Source organism: Taeniopygia guttata, chromosome 13, assembly GCF_048771995.1.
Source record: "Taeniopygia guttata chromosome 13, bTaeGut7.mat, whole genome shotgun sequence".
Classification (NCBI taxonomy): domain Eukaryota; kingdom Metazoa; phylum Chordata; class Aves; order Passeriformes; family Estrildidae; genus Taeniopygia; species Taeniopygia guttata.
In genome coordinates, this window is record NC_133038.1 from 8945079 (window position 1) to 8963533 (window position 18455).

The window sequence follows — 18455 nt, forward strand, 5'->3', positions numbered from 1 at the left end:
GGCCTGGCCTCGCTGCCGGGTGTCAGGTTCTTGTTGCCTTTTATGCGGCTTTTTTTTTTCGTGTCCAAAAAGTCCAACAGCCGCCAGCCTGGTTGGCTGGATTTGAAGGGAGCTGATAACTGGGCTCAGCCAACCGGCACAAGATGCCAACGCTTCGGAATACAAATAAAAATCCTGGGTGGGAATAAGGACAGCATTGAGTAACGTGCGGGCTAACACGGAGCAGCATCGTGTTCCTGTACAGCAGCGACGTTCTGCAAGCCTCAACTTGTTTCTTGTTAACCTCTCCTTGGCCTGGGGCCTTTGGGATTTGCAAAAATTGCAGAACAATTGTTTTGGTTTTTTATTTTTTATTTTTTTGTAATTTTGAATGCGTGTGACCTGCCGCAGTTTCAGTTTTCAATAAAACGTTGTCATTCTTCCCACCTGGTTCTTAACGCCAGCAATGCGATCAATTCTTTTAGGCATTTACAGCATGGTCTGATTTAATGACTTCTTTCGCAAAGTCCTTGGTTTTGTTTTCTCTTCCTATGGGGGAAGCCAAAATATTTTGCTGCTGGCAGGGTGAGGGTGTTGTCATTTGCTCCAGCAGTGATGTGCGCTGCTGGATGCTCCTGCCTGAGCCTCGTACAGGTGTGTGTGGTACGGAGGGGAGGGAAAAGTCCCTCTGGAGCTGTGCCAGGAACCTTTGGAGCAGGAGGTTGGATTGTTCACTGGCAGAAATCCAGAGCGGGTTCTCAGCGATGCTGCAGCAGGACAAAAAAAAAAGAAATGTGGGTTAATGCAAAGAGAAGCTGGAGTGTCTGCACCTGTAGCAATTCCTTCTTCCCGCAGGAATTGGGCAGAAAATAGACAGGGAAAAAGCCCCAAACCAAAAGAACAAAGCAAAGAACTCCTCATGCTTGTTTCCCACTGGCTGTTGCTCTCGGTGTGTGCAGCACCACTGGGGTCAGAGCGGGGTGGCCCTGCAGGGAGGGTCTCTGCTGTGCTCTGGGGAGTTACTAAACCCCCAGGGGATTAAGAGCTGGCTGTTCCTAACAAATGAGTGCTTTGGGTGCTTTTTCAACCCTGCTGTAGTGGGTTATTCTCTCGTTTCTTCTATTTCTCCTTCCTGAGAGCTGCTTCTGCTGTGTTGGGTTTTGGGGTAGTCAGCCCCTGTCAAATTTACATGTTTGCTATGTAATGCAAGATTATTTCTAACTGATGAATAACTCTGCTTCCTGATGTTGGTTTTTGTTTTGAAATCCAAGCATCCAGTATCTTATTATAAAGCCAGTTCTGCGAAACAGAGTTGGAGATAACATTTTGGAAGTTAATGCCCTGTTAGGCAAGTCAGACCTCAATAATACATTGTGTCAACAGCTGCTGCTGCTCCCGTTTGCTTAACAGTGAAGGCAAATAAATGCATTTGATGATACTTCTAATATTGGACAGGAGAATCTGAACCAAGATGGAATTAATTGTCAAGGGCTAAAAGAAAGATCGTGAGTATTTGGGTAGAAAGCAGGAATGTGGGATTGGAAAATTGGTAAATCCTTAAAGCTGGCGGTGTCACTGAGGCATGAAGGTTCTTAATTTAGAATTATTGCTCTGTATGTCTGTTACAAGTGAGGTTCTGCAGCCTGGTGAGCTGTGCAGGTCCCCATGTCCCCGGTCCTGGCTCGGGTGGGCAGTGGGGCTCCAGGGTGGACACTGTCGCTGGAGGGCAGCCGAGGATAAAAAGTCAGCGCTGCTACCCTGTAACTCACTGGGAAATGAAAATAAAATTAAAAAAAAAAGGCTGAACAAATGCCAGGAAAAGGACACTGTGAAGTTGGTTGCTTAAGGGATCAGAAGAAAAGCAAATAACCATGCAGCAGCTGGTCTCAAGAGAGCAGAGCTCAGAGAGGGACACAGCTGAGGGTGACTCCTCACTCCAGGAGCAACGTGCATCCCTCTGAACAATCAGGAGCTCCCTCAGTGGGGGAGAGACTCGGATTATTTGTGTCTTGTGCAGCTCAACAAGGTCAAAAGTCGATGAAAGGTTTCTTTGCATAATGCAAGTGGACTTATGCCTGTATTAGATAATCATTCCCTGACTGAACTCTGTTAATGGTCTTGGAGTGTAAAATCAAATTGCAGTGCTGGGAGTGTTCCAGGTGAGCACAGAGCACACACGTGGCTGTGCTGGGCTCCTTTCTGCTGGATCTGACCTTATTCCGTGCTTGGGTTTCTCCCAAAGTGTCCCTCCTGGGCTTCGTTCAGCCCCCAGCCCCCAAATTTCTCCTTCTGGAGGAGCAAGAGGAGTTTGCTCCCGCACGGTTTTGTTTTCTCTCTGCTCTGAAGGGCAGCGGGAAGGATGAAGGATCCCAACGTTGGGTTTAGATGGCGCCAGAGCCTCAGGAAAGGATGTGCCAGACCGGCCCTGGCACCTCTCACCGCTGCTCACCTGAGCACAGGTGTGAGCCAACCCATCCCTCACCCATGGGGACGGGGGCTCGCTCTGCCTTGGGCATTTAAAGTGTGAGCTTTGGTCGGGATCTTCATTCCTGCAGCTGGGAAAATCTCAGCTCGTGTTTGCGCTTCTTCCCCCAAGTCACCGTAGCCAGCTGCCAAAATATTGCAGACCACAGCGAATTCCTGCGTGGATTGTGCTGGCATTGCCCATCCTGCATGGGTTCCCAGCCAGGAGCTCAGCTGCACACAGCAGGCTGGGGAAAGCAGCACATTCCCCTCGTGGTTTGCTCAGAGACACTTGGATTTCACTGTGAGCTCCTTAACAAATCCCTACTGCCCAGTTCTGCACCCCCAAAGTGTCTGCTCTGTCACGTTATTCCACCTGCATCTAGACTGAATATTGAGTCTACTGACAGTGTTGTTGGCTCTAAAGTAAGAGACCTTCAGTAAAGGACATTTTAAAAAACCCTGTAATTTTTCTCCAGCCTTTCAGAATGTCTTTATGGACTGGAATTAGATTGAGTAGATTTTACACAATATCACAGGGGTTTTGCATCATTTACAGGATGCAGCATAGATGACAGACCAAGGACTGAAAGCTGCTGGAATCAGGTTCTACAACTCCTGTGTTGCTGTAGGCAATTCACTTTTATTCTCTCCTTGCTTCAGTTTCCCCCTCTTTAAAACTGGGATGATAAAGGTTGTGTGCCTCTTACAGGGACTGGAATGACCATAATCAGCAATTTAACACCATTTAGGAAACATAGTATGATAAACTAGTGCAGAGTTTTATTCAGAATCCTTACTGTAAGATTATTCTTAAGTGTTGCAGGCTGTGCCAAGCTTTGCTCACCTGGGGATAGAAATTATTGTCCCAGCTGGATTTTTTACTGATAAATGAACGGCATTGATGTGGATTTATCGTGGAGGTGATAAGAAAGTAAGTGCTGTGGTTCTTTCTCAACCATGGTGTGAAGCCATCCCAGAAGTTTGGCTGTGGGAATTCCCTGCAGCCTCATCTGGCGCAATCCCAGAATGGTTTGGGTTGGAAGGGACCTTAAAGCTCATCCTGCTCCAACTGCCCTGCCATGGACAGGGATCTCCCACTAGGCCAGGCTGTTCATAGCTCCAATCTGCTGCTCAGGAAAAGCTGATGCTTAGTGGTGTTGTCTTTTTTTTTGCAGATCTGGATGAATTTTGGTTTGCTGCAGGCACCTTTGCATTGCTTTGGGACAAACAGAAAGTGTTCACTCTGTCACAAACCCTCCCGGGGCAGGGGCTGTGCTGAGGAGGGGACACAGAATGGCCCTGAGGGGAGATGGGGATGTCTTGTGGCTGTGTGTTCCCATTAGATCCCTGTGGCAAGCACATTTCTCTCCCTCTCAGGATTTTTCATAGAGGTGCACAGAGAAATGAAAGAGAAAACAATTTCTATTTCTGCTCCTTGCTTTTCCCATCTGGAATGTGTTTGGAAAATTGTTTACCTGGGGTGATTGCTTGGTTGGATTCTGGTGAGGATTGTTTGAGCCTGGTGGCCAATCCAACCCACCTGGGGCTGGGCTCTCAGAGAGGGTCACCAGTAGTGTTAGAGGTAGAGACAGTGTCAGAGAAAGTAGTATGTAGTTTTAGTATCCTCCTTTTATATAGTATATTAATGTATTTTAGCATAGTTATAATAAAGAAATCATTCAGCCTTCTGAATTGAGTCAGACATCAGCATTTCTTCCCATTGGGTTCGCCTGCATTTACAATAGATCCCCCCTAACACCCCTGTTCAGAGCTGTTCACCAGGGCCAAGCATGTTATCCTCTCTGAGGCTGCTGCACACACCTAAAAAGGAGCATCCATGTGCCCTGCCCAGAAAGGAGTCCAGTTTTCATGTTTGGCACTCAAACCACGCAGTTCTAAACGCTGCTCCTGCCTTGAACTGGAACATAAATGTTTATAACTCCTGTTGCTCTCTTGACAGTTTGCCCATTAATTTAATGTCGAGACACGTTTTAATTTCTGACCTCATCTGGGTACCAGCTCAGAGTCTGCTGAAGTTGCTGACTTTTTCCCCATTAAGGACAGAAACTTTGCTTTTAGCATTCTGCCCTCAATTTGCAGAGGTGAGGTTTCTCACACACGTGCCACCTTCTCAGGGCAGCTCTTCCCTTCCTGGCTGGGGTCACTGCTGTGGGTCTGAGAGCCCCTCAGGGAATGGTTCCTGGGATACAGCTACAAATCCTGCACTGGAGGGTGAGGGTAGACGGGAATGAGAAACTTTAGGTCTTAAAATGATCCAAAAAAATTCACCCAGCCCTCCATTGTCTCTATTTCTGGATCCCTGATAAAACTAAAACTCGGTCCTAAATAATGTGCAATATTTCAGCAAGGAAAAGCAAGACAAAGGGGCTATTTAAAGCCACCTTCTTTGCAGGGCTTGGCTGGCGGGCTCGGCCTCTTTTGTGTCATTGTGTCTGTGCAAAACACAGACGAGAGGCTGGGGAAATACAATGTGCACTCCAATTTAGAACACATGCAAAGGTCAGCCCTGGTGCACGCTTGGCTTTGGGGAGGAGGCTTTGGGCTGAGCAGGTTAACTTGGATTTCTGTAAAGCAATGAGGGGTGTCATAAACAGGCAGTGGATGCAGTTATAGAGCAGAATAACCTGTCTGGCCCATGCCTGGCTGCTCTTTTTGCTCTGAAATTGAGGCATCACCTTCCCTTCATGGCTCTGTTCTGTGTTGTTGCTTGAATCCTGGATTTTTAGCCTTTGGTGTCCTTGGGTGGATAAGGAGGCCAGGAATATCTGTATGAAACGTTTGGAGAGCCATAAATATGAATGTGAGGTGTCACAATGTGTGCCCAGCCTGAAAGCAGCTATAAAACCCTCAGGGGAGATTGTAAGTGCAGGTGAGCCTGGTGGGAAGAAATGCTGACTCCAGCTCAGAAGGCTGAATGATTTCTTTATTATAACTACACTATAATACATTAATATATTATTTAAAGGAGATACTAAAACTACAAACCTACCTTTTCTAACTGCCATATCTAACTCACAACTCGTGACCCTCTCTGAGAGTCCAACCCCAGATGGGTTGGATTGTCCACCAGGCTCAAACAATCCTCACCAGAATCCAGCCAAGCAATCACCCCAGGTAAACAATTCTCCACACACATTCCAGATGGGCAAATAAGGAGCAGAAATTGAAATTGTTTTCTCTTTCCTCTGTGCTCCTCTATGAAAAAATCTTGAGAGAAGCATGTGGCTGCCACAAGGGGCTGCTAACCTGGGACGTGTTTGTTCTGGCAAGGGAGGGAACACAATAAAAGCAGTTGCTAAACTGAAGGGAACTGCTTGCTGCAGGTTCTTTGGGAGGACAGGGCATGGGAGGGAGGCTGGAGATGGCTCAGGAGGAAAGGAGAGCACAGACAATGTGCTGGAGGTGACATCCAGCAGGGCTGTCCTGCACTGGTGGGAGATGGGGAACCTGGCTGGATCCTGGACCTGCACAAGCTGGGGAGGGTCTGCTGCAGCCTGAAAATTGAGCAGGATTTTGGGATCCTGAAGGAGTCCATACAAAGAAAAACCTGTAGAGATTTACTGAAGAGATAAGGCAGGTTAGTTTTTTGTTGTCCCTCTTTTTTTTTGGAGGGGGGATACAAGCACTTGTGCACTTTTCAAAGGCTGAAGCGTGTGTGGGTATTTAAGAAGTTTCAAGACAATCTCAATGCTCTGAAAAGCAGCTCTGATGTGCCCCTCAAGGATGAAGAGTTAGACCAGCAAAGCCAAGAAGGCAGAGCATGGCAAAGGAGGGTTGTGGGGTCTGTGGGGTCTGGGGGTAGGGCTGTGGGCTCAGGAAAGCTGGGGATGGGAATGATGCCCACAAACTCCCAGGTAGCTGTGGCTGCTGTAAATGTTACATTTTCAGGGCACAACACTCATGCAAATATCACATTATTTAACCTGAGAAGGGCTTGAAAGACCCCACGGTCTTGGTGGCGTGAAGGGGAAACTGAGGCCTGAGGTGATCCAGCTTATCTGGGGTGTGCAGCACCTGCACTGGAGGGGGTTTCTCTTCTGCTTGCAGCAACCCACCAAATCTTGAGGCAGTTCAGGAGTCCTGGCTAAGATCCCTGCTGTCATCTCTGAACTGTGCTGCCTTCCCAGTGCCTGTGGGTATAAAAACATCACATCCATTTGAAAGCCTTATCTGTGCCTCCTTTCTGCAGCGCTGTGATGGATTTTTGGCCTTGTTAAAGTAATCTTCTGCGAGGATTTATCTATTTTTCATGTGTCAAAGATAATTTTTATTTTTTCAGCGCTTCTTCATGCTGAATTAATTTGTTCTCTGTCAAACCTGTTTTGTTTTTCGCTGGAGCCCTGTGAGTGGGAGAACCCATCTCCCAGAAATGCGTGTGCATCTCTTCTCCTGCGTGTGGCACTCCCGTGCCAAGAAATCCAAACCTTCAACCGGCAAACCCTGGGAAGGAACCCAGCCCTCGGTGCCTCAGGATGGCTCTGGACATCCCATGGGCATGGACATCCCAGCTCAGGCATTCCCACAGGGTGAGGTTCCAGCCAGCGTGGTTCCCCTTCTGAGCCATCAACAAAGCCCTTCCCTTCATTTGGCCAGGAAAAACCACTTTAATTTTGGGAGATATGGAACCTTCTCCTCCTCCTCTTCCTCTTCTGTCCACTTGTGCCTTGCAGACAGGAGCTAAAGGTGGTGGAATCTGCAGGGACAGATTTTTTCTCTCTTTATCCAAACTGGGATAATGTGGTTTGTTTTATGAACAGTGGTGGAAACTGGGAAAACAGGTTACTCAGAGCCTGAGAGCTGCTGCTAATTTATGATTATTTTTTCCTCTATCTTTAAATTGCTGAAGGTTAATGGGGCTGAGACAAACAACCCTGTGAAATGCCACAGGGTAACAACAACCCCAGCATTTCCTGCTGTGGGCTGTGACCAGGGGAGCGATCTCTGTTATGGCCAGAGCATTCAAAGGTGATTTTAGGATGCTTCTGATAGCAGGGATGCTAAATCCAGTTTTATTTGATATCCATACCTGCACGTGCACAGACCAAACCTGTGGCAGGACTTGTGCCACGTGGCTGCTGAAGTTTGTGGTGTCAGGAGGAGAAGGCTGGAGAGGCTGAGCAGGAGGGAGGATCTCTGGATCTCCCACTTCTCTCATTCCCCTCACGCTGGTGTGGAGAAACAAACCCAAACTGAGCTGCCCTGGCTGTGACAAGTCCCCTGGGAGGCTTTGCCCCTTCCCAGCTGAACGTGTTTGGAGGTTCTGGGTGCTCCTTGCTGTGCACTGGGTGTGGGGAGCAGCTGGGGCTGAGCAGGGTTTGGGAGAGGCCCTGCAGAATAGGAAAAACAAGAAGCAGTTGTTTGTTAAGCTGCTTTGTTCTCTCTATTTCTGTAGCTAACCTTTTGCTTCTCAAAGCAATAAAAAAAACCCAAAGAACAACCCTCTTCAAAAAATATTGCAGGGTGTTTCTTTGTGTGCTTTGACTAAGCTGTTCCTCATAAACCAGTGGCTTTTGCGTAAACACAGGCATGGCAGGCAGAATTATCTGCTTTTTGCACTGTCAAGTACCTTTGCTCCCCCCAGTAATGTGTAAATGGGGGAGTGAGGCTGGGAGAGGCACAGCAGACAGATCCTGGGGTGCCCTCCTCTGCCAGTGCATCCCTCCCTGCTCCTGAGAGCCAGTTTGTCCCGGATGCCACCAGATCTGACCAGGGCTCAGCCCCAGGCTGGACATTAAATCAGCCAAGGACTTCAGAGCACGAGGTGGGGGCTGAAAACCAACCCTGGGCTGCATCTTTGGGCAAGGGCCATTCTCAGGACTAGAAATGTACCTCTGGAGATGGGGATTGAAGGCTTTGATGTGAACTTTTAATTGCTTGCCAGTGCTGGAGTCCCAGCAGGGCTGGAGGTGGCAGCAGCAGCTGTTTGGTTGCTGATTGCTGTGTCTGCTCCCTCGTGGCCTCCAGTCAAAGCTGGCATGCTAAATCCAGGATCTGCTGGAGAGAAGGGAGACCTCCCTTCCACCCCTTTGGGCTGTGGGCTTCAATTATTTATTTTTTTTCCCCCAGATAAAATGAACAAAAATGCTGTGTCCCGTGACAGCTCTGATCAGCTGGAGGCTGCAGCCATGCCCCACACTGACTGCCCATTACAGCCTTTGTTTCTTTAAAAATAAAAAGCCCAACCTCACTATCTTGATGATGGAAAAAAAAATTCCATAAATGTGCCAGAGGCGTAATTGGTGCCAGTGGAAACCAAAAATTACCCTTTGCCTTCCCCTCCACCCACCTTTTTCACAGTCAAGTGGTTTGGGAGGGAGCTTTCCTTAGGCCCTGCTGGTGCTGCAGGAATCTTTTCCCATGGAGCCAAAGCAGTCTCAGATGCTGCAGGACTGTGGTAAAATTCCAGGTGGAATAATGTATCCCTGCCTCTCAAACTGTGATCAAATCCTTTGGAGAGCACCCTAAGGGCAGCAGCAAAGTGCCCTGGGAGTACTTCTGGAAATCTTGTTCTCAGCATCTTGGTGATGCCAGGATGATGTGGATCATCCTGGCATGGTGCAGGCTGCTCCTGGCTGCTGGCCAGGGGCAGGATCCCAGGGCAGCACCTTCCCCTGGCTCTTCACACCCGCTGGGCCTGGGGACAGGGGCTCCCTGTGGGCCTTTCCTGCCCTTTTTGGGGTGCTGGCACTCCCAGCTCAGCTCCTGGGGCATGGCAGGGCAGGAGCTGCCTTTTCCTTGGCGGGTGGAATCACCTTTTCCTTCTGCTGAGCCGCCTGGTGAAGATGTGGCCACAGCTGGTGCTGTTCAGGATTTCCTGTCCTCTCTGGGCTGAGCTGCTTGCAGGGGACCTGTGTTGAGCCAGGTGTCCCTCAGTGCCACCAAAAGCAAGGTGAAAGCCACCAGGTTGGGCTGAGCCTTTGAGGTTTTGGTGGGAGCCCTGCAGAGATGAGGGATGAATTTCATGGGAGGGTTATCGCCACACAATGTGCTTTTGCGCAATTATGTGGTGTCTTTTAAATAATTTCCTCCAACGAGTCTGTCCACACCCAAACCAAAATAAACATTCTGAAAGGCTGCAAAGATAAACACACAATGCTTACCCTTAAATGCAGCTTTTTTTCCCTCTCCTTACAGACACCTGCTCCGTGGCCTGGAAAGGAGGAGCATCCAGCAATGCTGAGTTAGGATTACCCAACTCAAACTTTGACTTTCCAAACCTTCCTTTCATACCATCATTATCTTTTTTAGTCAGTAACTTTCTCAGAAAGGAAAAAGTAAAAACTGGGACTCTCACCTCCTTGCTCTGCCTTTTTAAGGTCAGTGCTTTTTTTCCATCACTTTGAGGCCCTGCACTGTCCCCAGTGCTCCCCAGCCTCATTCCACATCTCTGAGCTCATTTCCACTTTGCTCTCACCCATTTTTGGGCTCACACAGAGCGTGGGTGCTGCCCATGCTGGTGGGTGAACCAAGGTGTCACCTTAGCAGCAGCCACCACCACCCACAGCTGCTCCTCTGCACTCTTCTCAGCTTTCCTTTGGGAATAATTTATATAAAAGAGGGAATTTTAACCCCTGCTCACTCAGCCTGCTTTCTGGGTTGATAAACTGTGATCTCCCTGGGGAATTGGTGTTCTGGGGTGAGGGAACTGCCCTGATGAAACTCCTGGGTTATTTCTCCTCCCCGAGTCCTTTGCTGCTTTTCCATTTCCTGTGACTCTGTTTGTCCTCGGCAGCCCCTTGGGAAGGGCCTCAGCAAACTGGGCACAAAATCCTCTGTTGCCACTCTGGCATCTCCTTCATCCACCCATCCCCTTCCCCAGTGAGACTGGCTCAGGCTAAACCCAGTCTCTGCTGGGAGCCCCAGGTGGGAAAGTGCTCTGGTTTTAATTAGCATCTTAATTAGTTTATCAGGCATTGGCACCACTGTCATTCCTGGATGCACTTTTCAGCAGAGTTCTTGTTCTTGTTATCCTTCAGTGCTTAATTTTTTAGTTATCATAAAGTATCATTTTCCTGGTTCAGGGAGATATTCCTCTGAAATTGTTTTTGTTAGCTGAGCTTGGTAATACAGATTTTTTTTTTTTTTTTCCTCCCCAGTAACCAAATCACTTCAGTTTTTCTTCTTCTGCCCAGCTCCAGATAGTGCCTGATCATTAATCCCAGAAATGTACTTTGGTAGGAAAGGTGTATCCCTCTGACAGATAAGCTTGACTGACATAAATAATTTAGCTCCTCCGCACCTTTTTTCCCCTTCTGCAACCGCTGGAGATTGAGATGATCCACAGAGTCATCTGAAATTCTCCTGCAAGTGATCTCCAAGTTTGATTTTCTTTTCAGCTCCTTGGCAGCTGTAATTTATACTTATGCTCCAATGGCTTCAGGAAGATTATATTCTTTATTTTCACATTGTTTTTCTGCTTTAGTAAGTGAAGAAAAAATATGGGTATTTTGTCTATTTACTTTTTTGGTGTTGTTCAAGTTCTGAACACTGGGTTTTCCTTCACCCCTTTCCCTACTGATTTTTATCTTCCCTGAATGGTCTTCATCTATCTTCTGATGGACTGTCTGTGCTGCATTCTGCCTTTTTGCTGGAAATTGCATTCCAGTTGTTGCCATTGATTCAGTCTTGGCTCAGCCAGGCCTTTCTTCCTCTTTGATGCCAGAGGTTTCCTGGGGTTTTGTCCCAGGACCACTGGGACCATTTCCCAGGGGTGGAACTGGGCTGGGGTCAGTGGTTCCGCCTTTCCCTGGGGACCAGCAAATAGAGGGACCACAGGAGGGGGCTGGGGCAGCCCCAAATTTGCTTTTTGCCAGCAACCAGGACCTGTGTGGCCGTGACAGGGTCCCTGCACTGGTTGGACTGGGAGATTGGCTGCTCTTGACTCGGGTACTGAACCTGCTCAGGTCCGTTCTGTCTGCCTGGTGCTCCTTGTAGGGGCATGGATCCCCTGAAGGATGTTCTTTCTTCTCTTCCCAGAGCTTCTCCCTGGCAGCTTTGCACACCCAGGGGAGTGCAAAATGGATTAGAAGCTGGGTTAGACCCTTGGTTCTGTCAAAGGGAAGAGAAGGTGGTAAAGGAGTGCCAATAAGCCAATTTTTGGGTGCAGTTTGCTCATCAGTGTAACCTCATCAGATTTTTGTGACAGAAAATCCTCCTGTGTTTTTTTGGGCCCATGTTTTTCCCTCAGGGTGGCTCACCCACCTCAAAAATCTGAGTCCATATCACCAAGCCTTCCCCAGCAGCTCTCCTAACTCAGGGCAGAGTACCAGGAGTCATTCCCAGCCCAGCCCTTGGAAGGGTCTGGCAGGGCTGGCCAGGCAGGTGCTATGTGTCAGCAGAGATTTGGGATGTCTGAGGGGTGCTGAAATTACAGCCTGTGGGAATCCAACTGCTGCACAGGCTTTGAACACTGAGGGGAAAAAAAAAAAAAAAAAAAAGAAAAAAAAATCTCTATTGGCATTTTGCTCATGATTTCACTGGCAAGGCAAGAAGTTTGCAGCTGATGGGGGAAAGTCTTGGCTGCTGAGCCTGGAGTAGGATGGATGGATTTGAGTTGAGCTTTTTTATATCATCTTTATGGTAGTGACTCACTTGACACTTGACTTCATTCTGAAATGTAATGTTGTAACCTGAAGCTTTGCAGATGGAGAGCGGACAGGAACGCAGCGAGGTCGTTTTGCTCGGTTGGTGTGACAGGAACTAACCCAGGTCTGATGGTCCTCAGCCCTTGTCAGGGTTCTGTGCCAGCCTTTTTCCAGCTTCACATCTGTTCCCAGTGAGAGCAATGGAAATAGTGTCTCATCAGAGGGTGTTCCTGGTTGTTGGGGTCTCTGCCCAGAGAAAATCCCACAGCTGGAGCTGTTGTGGAATTTGCAGTGCTTGGGGCAATGCCTAGAGTGTTCCCTCCCCAGGAGTGGCTGAGAGGACCCAGTGTCCTCTTTAGAGCAGGAACAAGAGCTCTTTACCTTGAGCATTTGTTTCTCCACTTTTTCCAGCTTTTCACGGGATTCTGTGACACTGTCAGTGTTCTCTAAAGGACTTTGGAAGTGGGATCTGCCAGGAAACGCTGTGTGCTGCTCTATTTATGGTTCTGAGGGACTGACCCACTCACTCAGCCCCATGCAAACCTTCACACAGCTCTTCCCATCTGCTCTCCATGTTTTGCAGTGTTTCTTTTTGACTCAGAATTTTGGTAAGGAAAGAGGTGTCTGTGGAGCGACAAGGATGCCCCAGACATTTCCCAAGGTCTGTATGAAAGGTAGGAGGGTAGACAAAAAATATAGTGTTGCAAAATTATCACTGGGCCTTCTGTGCATTTAAATAGCTTTAAAAATTATTTCTGTAGGCCTGGAATCCTCACTGCCATCACCAAATCCATGAGTGCAGGACTGGGCTCCACATCTGATTCAACTCCTGATGAATCATTATTTCCACTACTTGTTTTTCATAATTGCTTTTGCTAATCCTCAGCTGTATTTGCATTTTCTCAGTGCTCACCATCCCCATCATCCCTTCCTGGGTGCAAGTCTTGAGGTGCCAACATCCAGCCTTTGTCCCTTGTGATGTTCAAGGGAGCTGTAAATGCAGAAGGTGATCTTTGGCTGGTGTAAATCATCAAAGCTGTGCTGAGTGGATCTGCAGCACTCAGCTGCAGGAATTCCCATGGGATATTTCATTCCTGCTGGCTGGAGCAGCAGAAAGCTGGTGGGAGAAATGGCCTTGTTCAAACATACCTGATGTGAGCAGGACTCACAGCTGAGCAATTCTCTGCTCCTTTGTCTTGGCCTGTTAAGCTTTAGCAAAATAAAATCAATCTTTTGGCCTTTTCTGCTGGTTCCTGTGTGGAATCAGGTGTTTTACAAGCTCTGCACATCCTCTTGGCCACACAGCAGCCTGTGAAACCGGAACCCCAAGGCAGAGGCTCCCTGGCAGCACATAGAAAAAGGAAAAGAATTGCCAGGTTAAGTAAAGTTTAGTTCCTTCAAGGGTGAAAAGTTTCCCTGCAGATCAGCAGAGTTCAGATCTGTAATTCTGACTGATTCCAGCACTGATTCCACTTGGGTTCCTTGCTCTTGGTTAAAGGATGGGAAGGCAGAGGGTTTGCTTTCACTCTGCTGCATTAACCCCATGGTCAGAACTGTAAATGTCTCAGGGAGAAAAAGGTACCTGAGCCAAGCCTTGTTGTCCAATGAAAGGAAATTGTCCTTTTTCAATTTCAGCTGAATTTGCAAAATACCCTGACCCCAACGTGTGTCACCCAAACCCTTCAAAACGGGATCAGTTATAAACAATTTGACTTCATTCAGCTCTCCTGGAATAGGGAGAGAGGGGCTAGGAAAATTTATTGAATGGAAAAAGGTAGAATCTTTTTAAAAAGGAAGAAATGGCCCCTTCCTGGCTTTTTTGGGGGAATAGCAAACAATGGGGGCGGGGGGGGGGGTAAAACCCAAGATACAAACCCAAGATACAAACCTGGCCTGTCTCCAGCCAGCTCCAGGCACATCATTTCCCCTGCAGAGAATCATGGAATGGTGCAGGCTGGAAAAGACCTTTGTGTGTGTGTGTGTGTTTCTCCCCCTTTCTCCCATTCAGGAGCGGTGTTGCCAGCGGGCAAACACTAATCCATCCTGACAGCTCTGCCCATCTTCCTGCTTTGGTCTGGCAACCAGCAAACAGCTTGATTAAGGTCCCTGGGGCTTTATTAGTGCAGCTTGTTGCCTGTAAATTAATCAACAGGTTTCCTGTGTTTAACTCTTTCTGGGAATGTTCTGTGCTGCTGTGGGTGGTGAATCAAGCTTTTAGAACTGGCTTTATTTAAAAAGGTTTTACAGTCCTGGGTTCTTGGGGCAGGAGGTGAAGAGATCCCGTGGGCTCTGCAGGTGCTGCTTGTCTGACTTCCCATCTCTAAGAGCAAGTTTAGGCTTCTGCTTTATTTCTCTTGGCTGTTCAGCCCCTGTAAAATATAAAATATCCATTATCCATGCAGAGGGCAGCCAGATGGAAGCTGTACTTCGCTGAGTTATCCATAAGAAATCAGATGTGCTCTGGCCCCTCAAATGAGAAGTGCACGGAGGAACGGGACCACCTGGCTGTCCTGAGGTTTGTTCTGGAGCCATGGGCAGAAATTGCCAGGATGTTTTATTTTACAGTGTTATCATTCAGGCTTTGGGCTTGTCCTTTAACTGTTCTTACCATAGAGGGATTAAAAAAAATAACTTTGTAGTGCTGGACTTTGATAATGGGCAGAAAGTTTGGGGAGCACACGCTGAGTTTTCAGGTGATTGCAGCTACCAGGATGGAGATGACTGATGCTCTATGGATATAATGGGTTGAACATCCTCTCATTATTTCAAAGCTCACAGGGTTTCCAGCTTCCCACATGGGGACACCCAGCTTCTTATCTCCATTTTCCATTCCTGTGCCTGTTCTCTCCCCTCCCACTGGCTGGACGCTCCATCAGTGCATTCTGTCCGTGTGCACCATCCTGTCCTTCAGGGCCAGCACAGCCCCTCCTGTGCTCCCACACACCACGAGCCCTGGGAGAGCACAGCACCCTGCTCATGGGGTTGTATTTGGCCTGGTCTGGACTTCACCCCACAGTGAGCAATGGTCAGAACAGGCTGAGCCATGCTGCTCGTATAAATTATTTTTAGCAACAATCAAAGATAGAAGAAGAATGATCTTGTGCAGAGGTTGTCTCCTGCCCCGGTAGGAGGGGAGCAGCTGGCAGAGGAGGGCTGTCCTGCTCTGTGCACATTCCCCCAGGAAGGATGTGTTCCTGAAGCTGGCTCCAGCCAGACCAGAGCGGGCTGAGGTGTGGAATTTGCCTTCAGAAGCTGGCCAGCATCTGCTTTCTGGATGATGTACAAGTTCTCACATTTGATCACACTTTTCGTGCCTATTTTACTAAAAAGCATCTTATGCTTAACTGGAGTTGTTGCATCCAGGTGTGAGCAATGCTTCCTGCCCCAGAGCAGTGCAAAGGAATTTGGAGAGTGAGGCTCCAGCTTTGGATCCTTGGCGTGTGTGGCTGGAGCACCTTGTAGATACCTGCACCACCAGTTAGAGCTCCCTGGCAGGAGCTGAAACACCTGCAGGAGCCAAATGTGTGAGCTGGAATTCCCAGTGGTGCTGCCTATGGACCTCCCCAGGTGGCAGCAGAAAATTGTGTGCAGAGAAAGTGTTTTCTCTGCCATTTAAAATGTTGTAGCAGTTGATCTGCTCTTGTGAGGAGGTTCTTTGTGGTGGACAGAGCGAAAAGTGGCATTTCTGAAGGATGATTTTAAGACAAATGTGTTCTGGCCACTGTAGTCTTGAGGACTGAGGGAATCTTGGAAAAGACCTCAGACAGCAGGTACCACCAGGGCTGAAAAAAGTTGCTTCATGTAGAGTTCATAGAATTATAGAATCATCTGAGTTGAAAGAGACTCACAAGGATCCAGCTCCTGGCACCCTGACAATCCCAGCCTGGGCATCCCCTGGAGCACTGTCCAAACCCTCCTGGAGCTCTTCAGCCTCAGGGCTGTGCCCATCCCTGGGGATCTGGGCAGTGCCAGCACCCTCTGGGGGAAGAACCTTTCCAAAATCCAACCTGAGCCTGCCCTGGCACAGCTTCAGCTCCTTGCCACAGTTCAGACAATCCTGAGTCTGGCCACTGCACCAGAGGCACAGCTGCTGATTCCCATTTCCCATCAGCAAAGATTTCCCTGTAGGAATTTCCACTTTTGCTCATCCCTCGGGATATGCACTTTTCTCTGCTGCTGAGGGCACACAGGCTCCATCTCTTGCGTCCATTCCCCTCTGCCAGAGTGCCAAAAGGACGAGTGCAAACCTGGGAGGTTTGGGAGGGGGACAGGGCATCAGCTCAGCGCCGTGCGTGGTGCCAGGCACAGCTGGGGACACACGGCTCTGTGTCAGGTCTGTCACATCCCCTGTGCTGGCCTTTGTGCCGTGCCAGCGTGGTGGCAGCTGTGACACATCCATCAGCCGTGCCTGCTGCTCCCCATCGCCAGGCACGCAGGGGTGACCTTTTCAGAGAGGAGGAGAGGGTGGGGACAGCCATGGGTGGGTGGGAGGCAGTGACAGCCCTAGCTGGGGGGTTTGGATTCATGGAGCAAAGCTGCCAATCCCTGCTGTGGTTGTCCCTGGGTCCCTGGAAGTGTCCAAGGCTGCCTGCTGGGCTTGAGGCAGAGCTTTCCCTGCTGGGCTCTGCCATCTCTGTGGGATGAGATGCCTGTGGGATGAGATGCAGGAGCAGGGTGATGCTGGGCAAAATGCTATTTATGGGCTGCTGCAGATCTGGCTGTGTCACCTTGGCTGTAGGAAATTTTGATGTCCCTCCATCCTTTTCAGCCTGGAGAAGCAGCCAGAAGCAGTGGGGTTTGGGTCTTGTGCCCTATGCTGTGACTTGTCTGTGAAATTGTCACATTTTCTGTGCTGAAGGGGTTTTCCTGTCACTCCAGCACCTGGACAGTGCTCTGCTCTGTGTGTGCCTGCTCTGGAGTGAAACCGGGGCTGGCTTCCCTAGAAAAGAAAATATTTTCCAGGTATTTGAGGTCAGCCTGACTCGGGAAATAATTCTGAGCCTCTCAGGCTGGATTGGTACAAATGGCACCATCAGTGCAGGGAGTGCAGCTCTGTGTGAAGGGGTGAGGTGGAACAGTACCAGACATAACCTGAAATGACTTAACAAGATGCTCAAGCTTTTTAAATGCATGTGTCGTTTTTTTCCCTTTAATTTAAATTTCCTCTGACATTTCATAGGCTTCATCACTCAACGTGAAGCCAAGATCCATGTGAGTGTGTGCGGTAGGATTGTTTTTAAATTTTATTTTAAATACAGATGTCTGGAATAACTTTTGCACACACTGTAGGAGTGTAAAGGTTTCTAAGCAACATCATTTCATGCTGTTTGCATTCGAGAATGTAAAACAGGGTTCCTTTTTTTAAAAGTCTCTGCAGTGCAGGCATAATTACAGGATCCCATTATGCAGCATTGTGTCTACGGTGAAGCCTGCCCTAATGGAATATTCTGCCTTCTGCTGAAGCCTTACCTGCTTTTTACCAAGACACTTAAGGACTTAATTAGCGTCATTATAGACTGCCACCCCCTTCCTCAACCCTGTGCATGAAGGGATAATGATCTGTCCAAGCTAGCAGTGTGTTCACTTCCCATGGTTAACAGCACCTCATGGAGGGAGCCTTTCGGAGCTCGCTGCTGCTCTCGTGAATTGAACATGGAGGAGGAGGGGGGGAGATGAAAGCATTTCCTAGGAGCAATAAATACACTCTGTGTTTACTTGGTCTGGTCCCTACCACTGAGCTGGGAGGGGGTTTGTCACTGGGAGATCCCCGTGGAGCTCCTTGGTGTGATGCCTCAGCCCGTGCTCAGAGTGGAGCCAGCAGCCCTGCAGGGCACCCACGGGCACTCCTCCAGCCCTGCAGGGCACCCATGGGCTCTCCAGCCTTCAACAGGGTGCCTGGGACCAGCAGGAGCCCTGTGGCTGCAGGAAACCTGGCCCTGATGTCCCTGTGGATGTGCTACCTGTGGGCAGCATCCTCCACTGACCTGTGTGTTCATCCATCCAAATGTGGAATTAGAGAGGGGCATGGTTTGAGTTGGAAGGGATATAAAAGATTAGTTAAATTCCACCCCAGCCATGGGTAGAGACACTTTACACTGTCCAGCTTGGCCTTGGACACTTCCAGGGATCCAGGGGCAACCAAACCTTCTTGGGCATCCTGTGCCAGGGCCTCCCCACCGTCACAGGGAACAATTCCTGCCCAATATCCCATTGAAACCGAACCTAAACTGCTGCTCTTGCTGGACAGCAGGTGTTGCACTGGAAGCAGCTGTGCTCAGTGGGTTGGAGTGACAGGAGGTGGTGGCTTGAGGACGCTGCTCTGGTGCTGAGGGAAGCTGGGGAGGATCATCCTGCTGCCACATGACAGCATCTGCAAAGCTCCTGTCAGCTGGATGCTCAGGCCTG

At 48.9% G+C, this 18455-nt stretch overlaps 1 protein-coding gene across 2 annotated transcripts in view; it reads left to right on the forward strand.

Moving 5' to 3' along the window:
* NEURL1B (neuralized E3 ubiquitin protein ligase 1B) overlaps nucleotides 1–18455 on the forward strand; it is a 148569-nt gene that overhangs the window by 20275 nt on the left and 109839 nt on the right. The gene's annotated exons all lie outside the window — the stretch shown is intronic.